Here is an 18,430-nt window from a genome sequence, read left to right on the forward strand (position 1 = left end):
GGAGGTTACTTGTCACTGGAGCTCTGAACGATGGTGGATCCTCTACTTCCACAGTCCAAGGTTGGACTTTCCTGACACACAGCAGTTCAGATCACGATGGCTGCGAAAAGGCCAAGTAAAGCGTAATTCTTAAAGGTGCATGCAGGTTAACAGTGGAAGGAAAAAAGAAACGATGATGATCTTACTGAATGACCTGATCTAACTAAGAGGGAATAGGCTTTCTGCTGTGTTAAATCAATGTCCTGCATGTCAATCTGCACCTTAAAACTGATCATACTCAAGATGTGGTTAGGACTGAGGAGAAGACGTTTGCAGAGATGGCAGCTGCGGTCCTAAGAATGGAGCTACCACTTGCAAAGCATGCACACAAGATGCAGCAATTAAAGGAGCAAAGCACAGAGATCAAGTCAGTTGTCAAAAACATTCGAGTCTTCAAGAATTGTGATATAAATAGTATTAAGAACACAAAGTTTACCTTCCATGGTTTGATGCAAGACTACTGAAAGTGGTGGTCCCAATGCAATGGTTTTGGACGCTTTGGAAACTCAATATCGATACTTGCAAGTTTCAGAGAATAAGAAGATAATGCTGTCTGAAGGAACTCACCACCTCCTTTTCTGGGTTTATATCTAAGTAAAGAAAGCTACTGAAAAAGAACTGCGCGCCAAGGGTACTGAAGCATCATTTGGATATCCAGACTACTCACTATCATCTCTCCTGCTGGCAATATAAGATAGCACCAAGACACCTTTGGGGTGTATTTTGCGCTATAAAATAAATGCCCTTATCTAATGTAATCTTATCATAAGCCAGATGATTTACTTGATGTAGGTTAGCCATGTCAAAGTCCCTTTCACATATAAACCATTGCAGTGAACACAATAACAGTATAAAATGAAAATACTAATACTTAAATATGTAAAGCAGTGCTGTTACATTTTCAAGGTGGCACCAATTTTGAGCATTCTGTAACTTTGCAATTGAAACAAATGAGATTCAAAACATTGGCACTAAATATGGGGAAAAACACATGCATCACTTTGCAGGGTTTTAGGTAGTCTTTGTTATTTTTGTCCATTGCTGCATTTTGACTACCCATGCATTGCCAGGATTGTGTGATGAAGAATAAGCAATCTAAATCAGGGGACTTTGAGATGGATTGAAGAAAGTCTTCAATGTACTATTGAATCCAAGATGATCGGCTTGAAATCTGACCTCCAGGGACAGTCTGTCTACAATGTAGATGCCGTAAATAAAAAGACTCTTTGTCTCTGGGACATCCAGCAGTCTCCTCCTGTCAGTAGACAGTAGCGTCCTTTTCAGTCTGTAGTTGAAGAATTTTTGCTTTACAATTTCTGGGCATCTTATTTTGGACAGCTCCCACCCCTAAGCACAAGGCCATGACTATCTCCAACCATCGGAAGTCAGTGCAGAGTTAGAGAGATCATGCAGCCCCAGCGCTATCTGTTTTAAGGAAGACTTAAGGAAGGACTTGTAGCCCATCTTAGTTCTTCAGACATGAAAGCAGTTAGGAATGATAACTGGGGCTAATAGGCCCAGTGCAGAATATCTTTGCAATGGCTCCAGTTAAATAAAGTGTTGTTGCTTCAGTCTGCAGATAGGTGGAGCCTCGGAAGCGCATGGGCTATCTCTCGGCATGCTGCATTCAGTCACGGGGGCTTACAGCCTGCACCCTGCTTCTGATTGGCTTTCGTCAGTGCCCTTTAAAAATGTTGCTTCCAATTGGATAAGGGTTCCTACTTGTCCCACCTATTTTCTCAATTGTTGACTTCAATGGATAGCCCAAGGACTTGTTCTCTTCCACTTCTTGGTATTGTATGTCCTGTCTTTGGAACTTTGTTTTTTACATAGCGCGACACCCGTTTCCCGGTCGCTGCGCTTCAGTGTATGCCAGACAATTGGCAGCTGGTCGCTGCTTTTAAGGAGGCGGGTCTGGGCTCCATATTGAAACCACACTTTACACTTGAATGGCGGCAGCAATCGAAAGCTTCACCGCTGCCTCCTAGAAGGCTGAATAAAACATCATGACCGGCATATACCTGAACAAACTTTGTACAGGTAAACATCAGCATATTTCCACAACATGTATAAAAGAAACACAGTTAATTGGTTTGACATGCTTCCATCGGAAAAAAACACGCAGTCCATTGACTTTTAATTTGCGGTCTCATAGCACAGTTTGACGAACAGCATCTGTTATCAGTTTCTGAAAATCCTCGTTAACGTGTGCGCTGCTTTCCTGACAGGCTAGGATCCAGGCTTTAGGCTCACATTCAATAACATTGGGGAGGTGTAACATGTGGTAAGATAAAGTGCCTGGGGATGGTGCATAGAGCCGCACAGTGCCTGAGCTGTCTTGCCCTAAATGCTTGCAAGGGGTTCAGTGTACTGGACTGTTCTGTGCCCTCCTAGACTTCCCACATAGGACACCGCTCTCAGCACTCGTAGTAAACCCTCCTGCCTCGCAATGGTGAACAAGCATGGTTCTTATTGGCTTCGACCTTCCCCAACAACAAGGAGAAGGGGAGAAAATTCCCTGCAATTGTTGTTATTGGTCACTTTATTTTCCCACCCCTCCCTCCTCTGGTCCCCTCCACCTTCCCCTGCATCCACCCCTGGGGAGTGGGTGAAAATAAAGTCCCTGTGCTTTAGGAAGCCGATTTTCCTTCCACTGCTGGGCCAGAACATCCTCCGAGAAGAAGGACCGCAAGTGCTCTATGGATGTTATGCTAAGCAGAGATTGATGTGCGCAGTCATGGGGCAGTAAGCATTCATCATGCTCTGTGCAGTGGCCGGTGTCTTGGGCAGTAAGTCATACAATAAAACAGATTTGTTGTCAGTTTTTTTTACATTCCTTTAAAAGTATTTGAATGCGTCTAGTTTAATATAATGATTTCTAATTTCATTTATACAGCGCCTACTGCCCATGAGTTAAAGCACTTTTTGGAAAGTTGTATAATACTCAAGAACCCCCGGAGACTTATTATGGGCTCTAGGTAACTTTTAAAAGGGGCTCATTTGAGAAGAGGTGCAAAGTGAGTACTCAGTAGAGAGAGGTATGTATTTGCACAAGTGAGTCAAAACTAGCCAGGATTGTGTCTCGCTGTTGTCCTAGACCACAGTTCAACTCTTAAAGGCATTCTGGATTAAGGTATAGTTTGCAAGTGCCATCTCGCTTCATGGAAAGTATTGACCAGATAAATCTTTCCAGATTTCCAGGGCTGCCTAGTTTGTTTTGTAGTGGCTGCATCATTTCCCTCGAGTGGGGATTAGGGCGCGCTAAATGCATGGGTGTATTCAAAAATCAAAAGAAAATAGGGCTACCAGCAAAACAAAAAGTTAAACATTCCTCCAAATGCAGACCACATGAGCCTCTCCAAATGAGGAAGGATACACATCACATTAAACTGTCGAGATTTTAAATGATGTATGTGTTCTCTTCAATGCATACTTTATCAACTTTTCCTAGAGAGAAGTAACGTTCTTGGAATAGGTGATTTTGTTCCAGATGTCTTCGAAATACAATGATAACAAAGACGCTGCTCAGTCTTGGTTTATTTTTATTGTGCAATCAACACAATTTCACACTTTTATTCTCCATTTTATTTATCATCATTCCATTTAGAAACAATTTATTTTTTGGTTATATGCTAAACAGTTCTAACTTGTCCCGATTTTCTTATGTACAATAAATAATTGGTAATATGGCCAAGCTTGTTAGGTCAAGCCTAGCACCACCTTAGCACCAGCGCAGCACCACCTCAACATCAGCACAGCATCATCTCTGCATCAGCAAAGCACCACCTCCGCATCAGTGCACCATCATCAGTGCAGCACCACCCGAACACCAGCGCAGCACCACCACCACCTCAGCATGACTCGGCACCACCTCAGCATCACCACAGCACCACCTCAACATCACCACAACATCATCAGCACAACACCACCTCATCATAAGAGCACCAGCGCAGCACCACATCAGCACCAGCACAGCACCATGCCCTCAGCATTAGCGCAGCACCCCTAACATCAAAACAGCACCATAGCAGCATCAGCACAGCACCACATATGCATCAGTGCACCACCAGCAGCGCAGCCCCCACCTCAGCACCAATGCAGCACCAATTCAGCATCAGCCCAGCTCCAGTTCAGCATCAGCATAGCACCACCTCAGCATCAGGGCAGCATCGCCCACTCAGCCCCAGCGCAGCGCCACAAACATCAACACAGTACCATATCAGCATCAGCAGAGCACCATCTCCGCATCAGTGCATAGTCCGTTTGTATTTAAAACAGTGCGCTGATTTAGCGCCTAATATAATTAAACACAAACCATTAACCTTTTATCTAAAATGATAAAGAGGAAGATATAACAATTTACTGGCCGAACTGCATACATCACTCCTGGCTTCCACTTGACCATATTGTGAGATCCTAGGCAATCACTTTTTTGACAGGGCTTCCTTTTCTCTCCGAGCCAAGCAACAGCAGACCCGTCAACCTCTACCCCGTAAAGCCCTGAAGGTCAGTGCTGCTGGTGATGACCCTGCAGAGGACAGGAACTAACCAAATGCAGAAACAAATTATTTAGAAGAAAGCATGGTGTGGCCAGCAGGCTTTAAAACGATTTGCTTTGCATTGTTTGTTTGTAAAGCGTCAAAGTGCTGCAGGCAGGAAATGCAGGCAGGAAATGTGGCCAGCCCCCTCGACCAGTAAAACCGGCAACCATCAGGAAAACTCCCAGTGCCCAATAGAGGCTAGTCCAGGCCTGGATCTTTGGAACATATCCCCTCCCTTGAAAAGTAAATATGTAAAATACTTTCGTAGTTTGTTGATCTATATTCCCAAATTGAATCTCTCTTAGTATACCTTATAATGTACAGCGCTCCATTGTTTGTCAATACAAACATAAGAGTGACAGTGCAATAAACAAATACAGGTAAATACATTGTCAGTATTTAATCATCATTTAATCAGAAATTACCCATCTAACTATTTAAGCAATCTAAGGCATGAGACTTAGCTTCCAATTTGCACTTCTCTTCCTATAACTGCACCCGGAACGTCCAATGAATGTTCATCTCCTAACATTGATAATCTCAAATTATAATAATTGTTCTTCTCCACACCTAATTTAACCCCTTCTGTGCCCATGACGAGCTGGACTCGTCATGGGCCGCGGTTGCGCTGTGCCCATGACGAGTCCAGCTCGTCATGAACCCCGCCCGCTAATGGAACGCCCGGCACAGGGCGGGGAAAGGGCGTGGCACACAAGGGGTTAACTGCATTAATATTTAGCCTCATGTTATTTATAAGAAAGTTTGTGAGAGGTTCTCTCAATTTGTATGTTATATGTAAAGCGCGCTGACACCTTTTCTGTCTCTTGCGTTAAATACAAATTTGTGTGTGTGTGTACAAGTATCTCTCTCTCTGTCTCTCTCTCTCTCTCTCTCTCTCTCTCTATATATATATATATATATATATATATTTATATATCCAATATACCAAAGTTCCGTACGCTCTCAGGCAAGTAAACAGCAGATCCAACAAATGATGGTGACCAGGTTTATTTCATTACGCGTTTCGACTGCGTCCGCAGCCTTGCTCACATGAAAACCATGCAACCTAACACACATTGCAACTATATACATCAGATACGGCACTCAGAGATGTAAGAGTCGAAACAGGACTGTGTTACTGAGAGTAGCCGCCATCTTGCACAGGTCATTGTATGAAAACATTTTGCATTAAAAATAATGAAGTGATAAACATGACCCGTGATACAGATACATGCTCAGAGCAACATATTGTTTCGCATAATTCATTTCAATGCAAATACATATGGTGCAAAAAGTGGAAACGTTTCCTGGCTACGCCGCTGTGATTCAGATAGATTCTTAAAACACAAGACGGTTGTCAATAAAGTTAGATACATAAAGTAAGTGCCTCTCAGGGACAGGTTGCTATAAATTAGCAGAATGACACGAGATGTCAGAACATCTAACATAGATAAGTGCTATGCAAAAATAACAGTGTAACTAGATTAATTATAGCTTGCCGGGGGCCAAATAAGCCTGTCTAGTCTGGCGCAGTGGCTGATGCAGTGACATCACATTGTGCTCGCCAACCCAGATAGCGGTTCAGCCAGAACTGAATAAGTGTCCAAGAGGCAGCGGCTGGGCTAAGGTCCTAACAGAATGTGAATGCAAGTCACACAAGCGGGCTATTAACAACAAAGACCCCAAATATCCTGTAGCACGACATTTCCAAGAAAGACACTACTCAGACTCTTCACTACTTAAGTACTTCATTCTGGAACAAGTCCAAAGTGATCACAGAGGAGGAAATAGGACATTAAAACTCAGACAGAGAGAGTCCAGATATATCATAGATCTGCAGACCAAAGCTCCCGGGGGGATGAACCAAGACGAGGAACTGTCGATCCATTTGAAAAAGAATAACTTATCATCTACTACTGATGTTTGGGGATCGAGTGTTTTCTTGTAGGCGCACTCACTCTTTCTTAGATCTACATATGTGACTCCGGCCAGCACTATTGGAGTTCCCCATTTTGTGACCCTGTCTTTATTACTTAATGATTATCCTTCCATGTTTTTATCTCCTCTATCTATCTTTCTTTTCTTAACTTCAATTTTTTTTTTTTTTTTAACTTTAGTCACATTGTTGACTTGCAATTATGTAATTTCTTATTCTAATTCTTGCATATTATGGTTTTTTACAGGAGAGAAGGAAGGTACCTACTCACTTCACAGGCTGCCTAACCTTTTCTTCAATGTCACTCTATCACCACCACGACAGTATTGGGCACTGTATTGCGACTGGACACTTCTAAGATTGGCACCGAGAACAACAGGATAAGTGATTTTGGGCTATTTCATGTATCATTGACACTATACCCTGTTTCACAATTTTCCGGAGTAATGTTTCTCAGTTATAAGGGATTTTTACGAGCACTATGCCGAGACTTGTATATACATTATTGCATGTATTATTGTTAGTATACCATCTTTTCACATACTTCCGGAGCATGGTTTCACAGATGTAATATATCTGCACGAGCACTATGCCGTGACTTGCATTCACATTCTGTTAGGACCTTAGCCCAGCCGCTGCCTCTTGGACACTTATTCAGTTCTGGCTGAACCGCTATCTGGGTTGGCGAGCACAATGTGATGTCACCGCATCAGCCACTGCGCCAGACTAGACAGGCTTATTTGGCCACACGGCAAGCTTAAATTAATCCAGTTACACTGTTATTTTTGCATAGCACTTATCTATGTTAGATGTTCTGACATCTCGTGTCATTCTGCTAATTTATAGCAACCTGTCCCTGAGAGGCACTTACTTTATGTATCTAACTTTATTGACAACCGTCTTGTGTTTTAAGAATCTATCTGAATCACAGCGGCGTAGCCAGGAAACGTTTCCACTTTTTGCACCATATGTATTTGCATTGAAATGAATTATGCGAAACAATATGTTGCTCTGAGCATGTATCTGTATCACGGGTCATGTTTATCACTTCAATATTTTTAATGCAAAATGTTTTCATTCAATGACCTGTGCAAGATGGCGGCTACTCTCAGTAACACAGTCCTGTTTCGACTCTTACATCTCTGAGTGCCGTATCTGATGTATATAGTCGCAATGTGTGTTAGGTTGCATGGTTTTCATGTGAGCAAGGCTGCGGACGCAGTCGAAACGCGTAATGAAATAAACCTGGTCACCATAATTTGTTGGATCTGCTGTTTACTTGCCTGAGAGCGTACGGAACTTTGGTATATTGGATATTTGATTGCCAGTCGCTTCGCTGGCGTGTACGCCACTTTCCATGGGGCTAGCTGTCCAGAAGGAGCATATGTATTTTGGATATAGATATATATATATATATATATATATATATATATATATATATATATATATATATATCCAAAAAGACAATCCTGCTCCAACGAAGAAGAGGCACGTACACCAGGTATGTAGGTATAAGGCTTATTTCTTGAAAGTCAGGTCTCCCACGACCCCGCATTAAAAGAGAGATGCCTTTCGCCTGTGCAGCAGGCTATATCAATCTAATTGGCGCCATAGAGTTTCAGATATATATAGCCCCCCCCTTCCTTTAGGCATGAATAGACATAAAAGATAGACTGTGCAAAAGAAAAGAAAACTGGTAATACACGCTTATCATAACATATGCATAAAGTGCAAAGTGCAAATAATTAATCAAGACGAATAACAGCATAATGCATAGTCAGCATATTTTGCCAACAATCGAATTACATCAGTTTCCTGATATGTGCACAGTTGAAATATTGGTATGCCATCTGCCCTAAATATACACATGTCGTAATAACCAGGCGAGGTGCATAAATGTTTGTCCAAATTATCATTCCAATACTCTCAGAACATGCTGCCTTCCTGATTATAAATCAGATAATGTAAAAGAGAACTGCAAAAGTAAAACATGTTTTGAATACAAATCATGCTGCCAATATTGTTAATACTTGTTTGCATCCACCACATTGCCTCGTATCTAAACAGAACAAAACCTGTCCAGTTTGAACAATAATGGCACACAGAGCAAAAATTAAACTGTGCTTTCAAATGCACGCAGGAACAGACACATGGGGTAAACAGATATTGGGCTTGTAACAAAGCCTCAGGGCTCTAACTACACAGGCTGTGTATGATTTCGACATTGATGCCGGCCTCCGGGTAATTGCTACTCCTCCCAGTGTGACTGCAAGACCCAATATATACATATATACCATAGGTTTTAGGGTAAATTATAGTTAGTTGGACATTTCACTCGTACAAAACCATAGAAATTCCCCCGTTATAGTTAGTTCTGCTAACTTTAACTCGCGGCCACGCAATACACTGCTGAGGACGTCACATATTACATCACTCATGACATGGTCAGTGACATCACTGATGACATCTCAAATGACATCACTGATGACATCATCCAGTGACTGTGTGTTTAACTTAACCCTGGGTGTAGTGGGCGTAGTGGGGCTATGTGGAGCATCGCGTAGGGTGGCCAAATCTACGCACACGAGAAATGCGCATGCGCAGGCGTCCGCGCATGCGCATTTGTGAGAAGAAGTTGCCGTCAACGAGGAAGAGGAAGCCCCGGGACGCCGCACCGCAGGTAAGGCATTTGACTTATTTTAATATTCTGTAAATTATTTTAAAATGAGGGCCGGCGGGTGGCGGGCAGCTGTGCATCGCACTGGCATGTGCGTAGCGCTGCCTGCTATGCCTACTTCGTAAACCGCGAAGCAAGCAGCGCTACGTACACTCCGTGGGCGGAGCGGAGCACTACGCCCGGGTTTAGTTTAACTATGTTTAATATATATAGGGAAAGGCGTATTGAAGAATGAGTGGGTGTATAAATGTCTGAATGGATGATTTATTTAGTGGGTGCGTAACTGAGTCTATAAGTGAGTGATTAAACGTATCTTACTGAATGCGTGGGTGGGTGAGTAAACTGTGTGAATGTCTGTATCCATCTGTCTGTTGGTGTGCAAGTGGCTGCATGGGGTTTGTGAATAGCTACATGAGTGTGTATATGAGTTATTGATTGGTTGTCTGAGTATCTGTATGGGTGGCTGAGTGTTTGTGTGGGTGGGGTGTGTGTGACTGTGCATAGATGTGTGAGTGGGTGATTCACTGGGTGCATGGTTTCAAGAGTGCATCTGTGATGGACTGCATGGGTGGGTGAGTGTGTGTATGGGTGTGTTAGTGAGTGAATGTATATCTCATTGGTACATGTGCAAGTAACTACATATTTAAAAGGAAGTATACATGTGTGTTAGAGTATTTAAATGGCTATAAGTGAGAGTGTGTGATTGTGAGAGTGGCTGTATGGATGAGTGTGTGGTTGTATCAGTGATTGTATAAGAGCGTAAGAATGTTCTAGTATTTGTGTAAGTGAGCTGGTGTGTGTATAACTGTATAAGTGAGTAAATGGATGTGTGATTATTTATTTGCATAACTGACTAGATGAGTGAGTACCTCTCTGGATGTGTGGCGGTGTGTGAGTGTCTATATAGGTGTATGAGTGCATATGATAGTCCTGTACTGAGTGACCATAAGTATGAGTGACTGTACGGATGAGTGAGTGGATGTGTGTGTAGACTTAGGAATCAGCGAGTGGGTATGTAGCTATTGGTGTTGGAGTGTCAATGGTTTTGAGAATGGCTGTCTGTAATTTAGAGTGGGTGTATCAAAGGTTATATTAGGGTGTGAGAAGATGCATCAATTTATCACATGGATGATGTCATCAGTGATGTCATGAGTGATGTCACTGACCATGTCATGAGTGATGTAATATGTGACGTCATCAGCAGTGCATTGCGGGGGCGCGAGTTATAGTTAGCTGAACTAACTATAATGGGGGAATTTCTATGGTTTTGTACGAGTGAAATGTCCAACTAACTATAACTTACCCTAAAAACTATAGTTTTTTCAGTGAATATCTACGGTTTTTTAAATGCTAATTCCTAACTATAACGTGTCTGAAACCTATGGTTTTTTCAGTGAATTTCAAAGGTTTTTTAAATGCTAATTTCTAACTATGCCTACAGAGGTAGGACATGTGAAGAAAGAAGAAAAAAAGCACAGAAAGAAGCAAAAGAAATGCCGAAAGAAGCAACAGAAGTTCACAAAGACGAAGAAAAGTGCATGAAGAAGGAAGACGTGCAGAAAGAACCGACAGAGGAGCAGAAAGAGGCCTTGTTGCAAAATCATCCTGTGCCCACAGCTGACTAACCAGGTCTAGAGCCAGTGCTATACTAAAAGACACTTAGAATACAGTGAAAACACCTACATACACTAGGGAACACTATGCGTTGGGGTACCCCTGTGATTAGCATGACCTCCTCTGTAAGTCCCTAGTACATAATAGGGCAGGAGGATTAAAACTACCTCTTAAAACACACCACGGGGCGCGTTTGCACAGTGGTGACGGGAGGGGGGATCTGGGGTGACTTGTGTGCAAACACGCCCTGTGGCCGTTTTAAGTTGGGAGATTAAGTCCCCTTGAATCCTGAGGGTCCCTGGGGTCCAACTAGCCCACCAGGTACCTCCAGTAAGTGCCACAGAGCTGCGTTGCACAGAGGTGTAAAAAGGGGCATGGCTGGGACCACCTCTCTGCAACGAAGCCCTGTGGCACTTACTGGAGGTATCTGGTGGCCTAGTTGGCCCCCAGGGGCCCTCAGGATTGAAGGGGACTTAATTCCCCAACTTAAAACACGCCACAGGCCGTGTTTGCACACGTTACCTCTGGCCCCGCCCCCTCCCTTTACCACTGTGCAAAGGCGCCCTGTGACACGTTTTAAGTTGGGGGATTAAGTCCCCATGAATCCTGAGAGTCCCTGGGTCCAACTAGCGCACCACGTACCTCCAGTAAGCACCACCGAGCTGCGTTGCAGAGAGGTGGTCCAAGGCCAGGCCCCATTTTACACCTCTCTGCAATGCAACTCTGTGGCACTTATTGGACGTACCTGGTGGGTTAGTTGGCCACCAAGGACCCTCAGGATTCAAGGGGACTTAATTCTCCAACTTAAAACGCGCCACAGGGTGCGTTTGTGCACTTGTGACAGCAGGCCACACCCCCTCCCTGCACCACTGCGTGCGTTGTAAATTGGGGGATTAAGTCCCCTTGAGTCCTGAGGGTCCCTGGGGGCCCCTGGGGGCCAACTAGCCCACCACTTACTTCCAGTAAGCGCCACAGAGCTACGTTGCAGAGTGGTATAAAAAGGGGCATGGCCTGGGCCACCGCTGCGCAACGCAGCGCAGTGGCGCTTACTGGAGGTATGCGGTGGGCTAGTTGGCCCCAAGGGACACTCAGTATTGAAGAGGAATTAATTCCCCAACTTAATACGCACCACAGGGTGTGTTTGCACACATGTCACCTAAGGCACCGCCCCCTCCCTTCACCACTGAGCAAAAACGCACCCCGTGGCGCGTTTTGAGTTGGGGGATAAAGTCCCCTTGAATCCAGACGGTTCCTTGGATCCAACTAGCTCACCAGGTACCTCCAGTAAGCGCCACAGAGCTGTGTTGCAGAGAGGTGTAAAAAGGGGCGTGGCCTCTGAACACCTCTCTGCAACGCAGCTCCCTGGCGCATACTGGAGGTACTTGGTAAGCTAGTTGGCCCCCAGGGACCCTCAGTATTCAAGGGGAATTAATTCCCCAACGTACAACTTGCCAGGGGGCGCATTTGCACAGTGGTGAAGGAAGGGGGCAGGGCCTAAGGTCACATGTGTGCAAACACGTCCTGTGGCGCATTTTAATTTGGGGAATTAATTTCTCTTCAATCCTGAGGGTCCCTGGGGGCCAACTAGCCCACCATGTACCTCCAGTATGCGCCAGGGAGCTGCGTTGCAGAGAGGTGTAAAATGGGGCATGGCTTTGGACCACCACCCCCCAGGGCCATCATTGGCTCCAGGAGGGAGTTCACCCCCTCCCACTTAATGCAAAGCCCCAGGGGGTGGTGGTCCCCGGGGCTCTGGGGTCCGTAACGAACGCCCTATTTTGAATAATTAGTGCCCTGGGGAGGTGGAGGTACCCGGGGCATGTGGGGTGGCTCAAGCCTCCCCCCACACAGGTTAATTTTTTTTTTTAAGCCCCTGGGGGTGGTGGTCCCCCGGGCTGCGAGTGGCCGTGTGCCCCCGCTTACAATTAATGAAAGCCCTGGGGGTGGCAGTCCCCAGGGCTTGGGTGGGCCTTAGAGGCCCCCCACACATTTAAAAATTTGTGGGGGGGCACTATGACGAATAAAATGTCAGCTCAACATGATGCCGAAGCTGTGGGCTCTTCTTGTGCTTTGTAATACTTACAACAGGATTCTCCGTTCCTGTTTTCAGAGCCCGCCCTGCAGAGTCGGACGCCCCCGGAAGAATGGAGGTTTTTGGGACTGTGTTTATTGAGGGGGCATGACACGCTCTTTTACCACACCAGTCAACGGATTTCCACAAATATTTGGTGTTGGCAAAGAGAAAGGGAAATGAGAGAGGAGTCGTCCTCTCTCGGGCAGTCTTCGTGTTTCTCATGCCGAGCAAATACTTTGTGTGGCAGCAAAGGGCACTATGCTTTTAATTTCATCACCAAAATGCATCGTGTTTATACAGCAAGTATATGTTGACATGCCATGCCGTAATGCAGGGACTGTTCATTGGTGCATTATGGGACTCGCAGTTTCGATTTGCGATCACATGATCAATTGGATGTTCAAACACTCACCTGTGAGCAAGGCGCATTTTCACGCCGAAACGCGTAAGGATTTAATGAGTTGTTTAAGCTGCCGCACTATGACGAAAAAAATGTCAGCTCAACATGATGCCGAAGCTGTGGGCTCTTCTTGTGCTTTGTAATACTTACCACAGGATTCTTCGTTCCTATTTTCAGAGCCCACCCTGCAGTCGGAGGCCCCTGGAAAAATGGAGGTTTTTGGCACTGTGTTTATTGAGGGGGCATGACACGCTCTTTTACCGCACCAGTCAACGGATTTCCACAAATATTTGGTGTTGGCAAAGAGAAAGGGAAATGAGAGAGGAGTCGTCCTCTCTCGGGAAGTCTTCGTGTTTCTCATGCCGAGCAAATACTTTGTGTGGCAGCAAAGGGCACTGTGCTTTTAATTTCATCACCAAAATACATCGTGTTTATACAGCAAGGATATGGTGACATGCCATGCCGTAATGCAGGGACTGTTCATTGGTGCATTATGGGACTCGCAGTTTCGATTTGAGATCACATGATCAATTGGATGTTCAAACACTCACCTGTGAGCAAGGCGCATTTTCGCGCCGAAACGCGTAAGGATTTAATGAGTTGTTTAAGCTGCCGCACTATGACGAATAAAATGTCAGCTCAACATGATGCCGAAGCTGTGGGCTCCTCTTGTGTTTTGTAATACTTACCACAGGATTCTCCATTCCTGTTTTCAGAGCCCGCCCTGCAGAGTCGGAGGCCCCCGGAAAAATTTAGGTTTTTGGGACTATATATATATATATATATATATATATATATATATATATACATACACTTTGCTAGAAAACAGACATTTAAGGTGAGCAGATTCAGTGTCGCTGGTGTTGTGGGGTGATCTATACAGGAGCTGCGCTCCACCTAAACTTGGTAACCACCCAGAGATGTCTGCTTCTTTTCTGCATAATGTATGCGGCATTCTAAGCCTGAAACAGTATTGTTCTGACTTATCCTGTGTGCTCCCTTGTGTCTGGACAAAGCTCAACTTCTCTGAAGAGCTATAATGATAGTGAAACACATGTCAGGGGTTGCTTTTATTCATTCCAGGTAGACTTGGATGGTATTTTACCAATCCAAAGGTGTAATACTGTGCCTGGAGTGGTAAAAGGCTTTTGTCATTTTACAGCTCAGCGTGGATGGCACTGTGTTAATCCTATGCTTAAAGACATTGTTGTAAAAATGGCAAAATACTTTTCCATTTCTAGCTCGGCTTGTTTTTTAGTTTATTAAGGGAGGGAGGTCTCCATCCCTACTTCTATAACCAGCCACTACTAAAATTCCAAACCAGCCATGTAGACCCAGTCCTCCCTCTAGCCTTAATGCATCCACTACACTATTTGGGTATTATCAAAGCCGCCTGAAAAGAAATATGAGTTGTCAGTGTATTTGAAGGTAATAGAAAGGCTAATATCCTAGCTTGGGATTTTGCTGTTGCTTTAAGATGTGACTCTTCATGCCTTAGCATAGGCAAGTCTATCCTATGGTGAGAGAAGCTGGAGCCAAGGGGTGTTGAGAGTGGGACCTGAGACAGGACCTGGTCTTCCTTATCTGCGAAAGCAGGGGTGGCCTCAAAGCAGGATCCACCATCACCACCCACAAGAGGATCTATAGTTTCCTAGTACTGAGTAGCAGGCTTTGCCATGCTTCCTCAGCAGCACCTTAACCTGCCTTGCCTGCTGGTCACCAAGAATGCTGTTCAAAGAAACGCCCATGTAAGGACTGGACATAGTCGTGCTGCCTGCCTGAGACATAAATGGCACTGGAGTAGGAATACACAAGCTCCGGAGACCCCTTTCATGGTACCAAGAAAAAAAGTGGCGCAATGATGACAAACCTTTGGACATCTGGTGGTCAACACTATGCTAGTCCTCTCTACGCACATGGTGACTATCCTTAGACACATGGTGGTCATTACTGTATGAGAGATACTCTTCCTATATGGTGGCTGTCCCTGACAAATGGTAGATGGCCTTTGCATTCAGTGGATTCCCTCGCATATGCTGCACATCCCTGACATTTGATGGCCATCCAGGGCAGATTTGGGGTTTCCCTGTCAAATGACTGTTATCCCATGTATCTGGTATACATTCAAGGCATCTGGTAAGCCTCCATAAGATCTGGTATGCATCTCACAAGCTACTGTGAGGCAGAAAAATGGCTAATGAAGCTGCTCTTGGATCATGATGGCATGTATGAGCATGTGGGTTGTTCATGGGAATGTGAGGTGGTAGCTATCCAATCGACAGAGCAGTAAACACGCTTATGTGATGAAAACAACATTTTGATGCCTGATTACAATTTTCTTTATTAACAATTAAAATGTAGCAATTGAGGAAATAAATGCATTTTTAAAATGTTGGCTTATTTAACAAAAAAATGGAAATCTGGTAGTAAAATGCAAAATGAAAGTATTTTCATTAAATAATATGGGTTATGCGTGCAGGCGGAACTTCTCCAGTCTCTGAAACCCAAGCAGTAATTATGTTGACTGAGCCTGTAAGATCTGTTTTACGTGAAGGGCAGCTCTTTTGTTTGAGGCCTGATACTGTGCAATGCGTGTAACTTTTAATTTACCATTACCCCTTGTGGAAGTAGATTCTTACTCATACTAAAAGGCACAGTACTTACCTAGAAGGGAAAAGAAAATGAACGGAAGTGAAAATTAAAAGAGGTGAAGGTGCTTTTATACACTCTAAGAAAAAATGCTATCACACCAAAGTGCATACCAAGATAATTTAAAATGTCTTTAAAAAATAAGGGTTTTAACTAATGTAATTGGGAAATTGTTCTATAAAATGCTCTGCTTTACAATTTCATTGGGTGGAGACTCTCCTCCGCTCCACTCCAGTGAAAAATCTACACCCCTGCAGACATCGATCGATTCCCCCAAATGGCAGGGGTGTAAGGGACATTTCACACCTTTTGACCCCAATGGCATCATAGGTTTGTCCCTCTTGTCAGGTCCTGTCCTTTGCGTTCCATTTGCAGCTTAGGGGAAAGGGCAAGAAGTAAAACTACAGAAAGTAGACGTGGCCTGTCCAGCCACCAATATCTTCTGAGCCTGTCACAGGCTTCATGACCTCTGAAACAGGCTTCTTGACCTCTGAAACAGGTAGCAGCGGCAGTGCCAATGGTCCCCACAACAGGTAAGGCAGGGTTGACAGCAGCCACTCCTAAGTGACGTCCATACAGGTCGGGCAGACTTGATGAACCTTGAAATACTGGGATATATCACAAGTGCCTCTTCAGAATTATTAGAACAGTCTACACTTTTATAGACAATCACTTTGAAAATGATGATGCAAAATCCACAGGTTTGCCCCATTTCTTTCAAAATGTTCTCAGGGTGAGAAGGTAAAAGACCTGTGTCATTCAGAGAAATTTAAAGACAAATATATATCCCACCACTCAAAATTCGCTAGCTATAACTGACTCTCGCTGACACAGATATTGTTTTAAGTTCGAAAAAGATTGCAGTCATCAGAGTAGCAAAATCTTCATCTGTGACTCGAATGAAAATGAAAAATATTAAATTGGAAGCTGAGCATCCGTTCTTCAAAGGACAGCAGAAGTAGTGGCCCTACTGGGAACGCAACTTTGAACTCCATCCTGCCATTGGCACAAATCAGCCGTTTCCAAACACCAGATCTCAGCCGTAGAGCTCAACTGCCCTCTGCAGCTCACTGGGAATTATGAAAGGCATGTGCCCAGACAATAAATAATTCTCTGCACTGTCGAGCATAGCCTTGAAAATCAAATTCCCTCTTCTTTCTCTCCGTATGATCTACCAATCTCAGTCTTTCCAAATATCGCATAGACCTAAAACTAATTTATTTTCTCTTCACACTTAAAGATCATGCATGAACGGCGACATAAATGTTTTTTCTCTATTTGCAATTCAAAAGTGCGAGGCTTTATCGTGCTCCAAATGGCTACGGCGACTGATCATTTAGTTCAAACAATAAACTACACAGAACAGTAAATCTATGTGGAAAATGAAAGGCAAACCAAACGCATTTAGAAATATGAATACACGGGTGCCTTCCAAAAAAGTAATCAAATGGTAAAAGAAAACTGGAAAATCATTTCATTTCAAGGGTAGAAAAGTAGAAAATGTGATGGGCAAAGAATGAGACTCAAGAGATTTAACAAAAAAAAAAAATCGAAGTCGATAACAGTAGTAGGCAAATTGATTCAAACACACGCAGAATGTTCCTTCTTTTTTGCGAAATTCACAATTTGAAGATCTGTTAGATATTTGCAAAATTTGAAAAGGAGTTAAGGCAAGTTAATTTGTGCTGACTCTTATGTCGAGATTCAGAGTTCAGTGGATTTCTGCACGATAATTCCCTTCCTAAATCTCTCCTCCCATCAAACACCTGCATCCTCTGACTTATCAAAACTGCTGACATCAGTAGCTACTCTGGAGGTAGGAGGTCGAAAATATTCCCCATGCCATATGTTTGGGGAAAACCAGTCTGGAATCCGTGTTTTAGTGCTAAATCACACAGAGATATTGGCTCTATTGGGATAACGAGGCCACTCAGAAAGAGTGCATTAGTCTTCCTCAATCCTCCATACCCATGAACTATACAGTCACAGGCCCAAAAAGGTATTCTCGTTAAGAAAAGACTGGTGGAAGTGACCTACCCCTGCACACCTACACACCAGCTTCCAGAGCCTAAGGGCCTAATTTTGGGGGTGCTTAGGATAGCAGTCGGACCTACCTCCGTCCGCCACCCTATCATGTACAGGACTGCCAGACAGGCTCACTGCGGTCCCGCAATAGGCATTAGGATGTAACCACCACCACGGCGGACACAATGCCTATCTTTTGCATTGCGGCGGGTGCTTCTGGCTGCAGCACTCGCCGCAATGCAAAAACGGGACACTTTACATATCCCTGCACTACGTGGCAGTTACCATGTGGTGCAGGGATATGTAGGGGGGAGGTTTTGGCCAGGGGTGAAGGGGCCGCTACAGGCCCCCAAAATCCCTTTCCACCTGCCTGTTTATGGCAGGTTAACCGCCGCTGACAGACAGGTGGAAAGGGATATCAATATCCCTACGGCAGTGCCTGGCAGGCACTGCTGCTATTCTGTGGGATGTGGGA

At 44.3% G+C, this 18,430-nt stretch overlaps 1 protein-coding gene across 1 annotated transcript in view; it reads right to left on the minus strand.

Annotated features, from left to right (window-relative positions):
* The window catches only part of TMTC4 (transmembrane O-mannosyltransferase targeting cadherins 4), a 724,433-nt gene that overhangs the window by 277,254 nt on the left and 428,749 nt on the right, over positions 1 to 18,430 (minus strand). The gene's annotated exons all lie outside the window — the stretch shown is intronic.

This window comes from Triturus cristatus, chromosome 8 (assembly GCF_964204655.1).
Source record: "Triturus cristatus chromosome 8, aTriCri1.1, whole genome shotgun sequence".
Taxonomy (NCBI): Eukaryota; Metazoa; Chordata; class Amphibia; order Caudata; family Salamandridae; genus Triturus; species Triturus cristatus.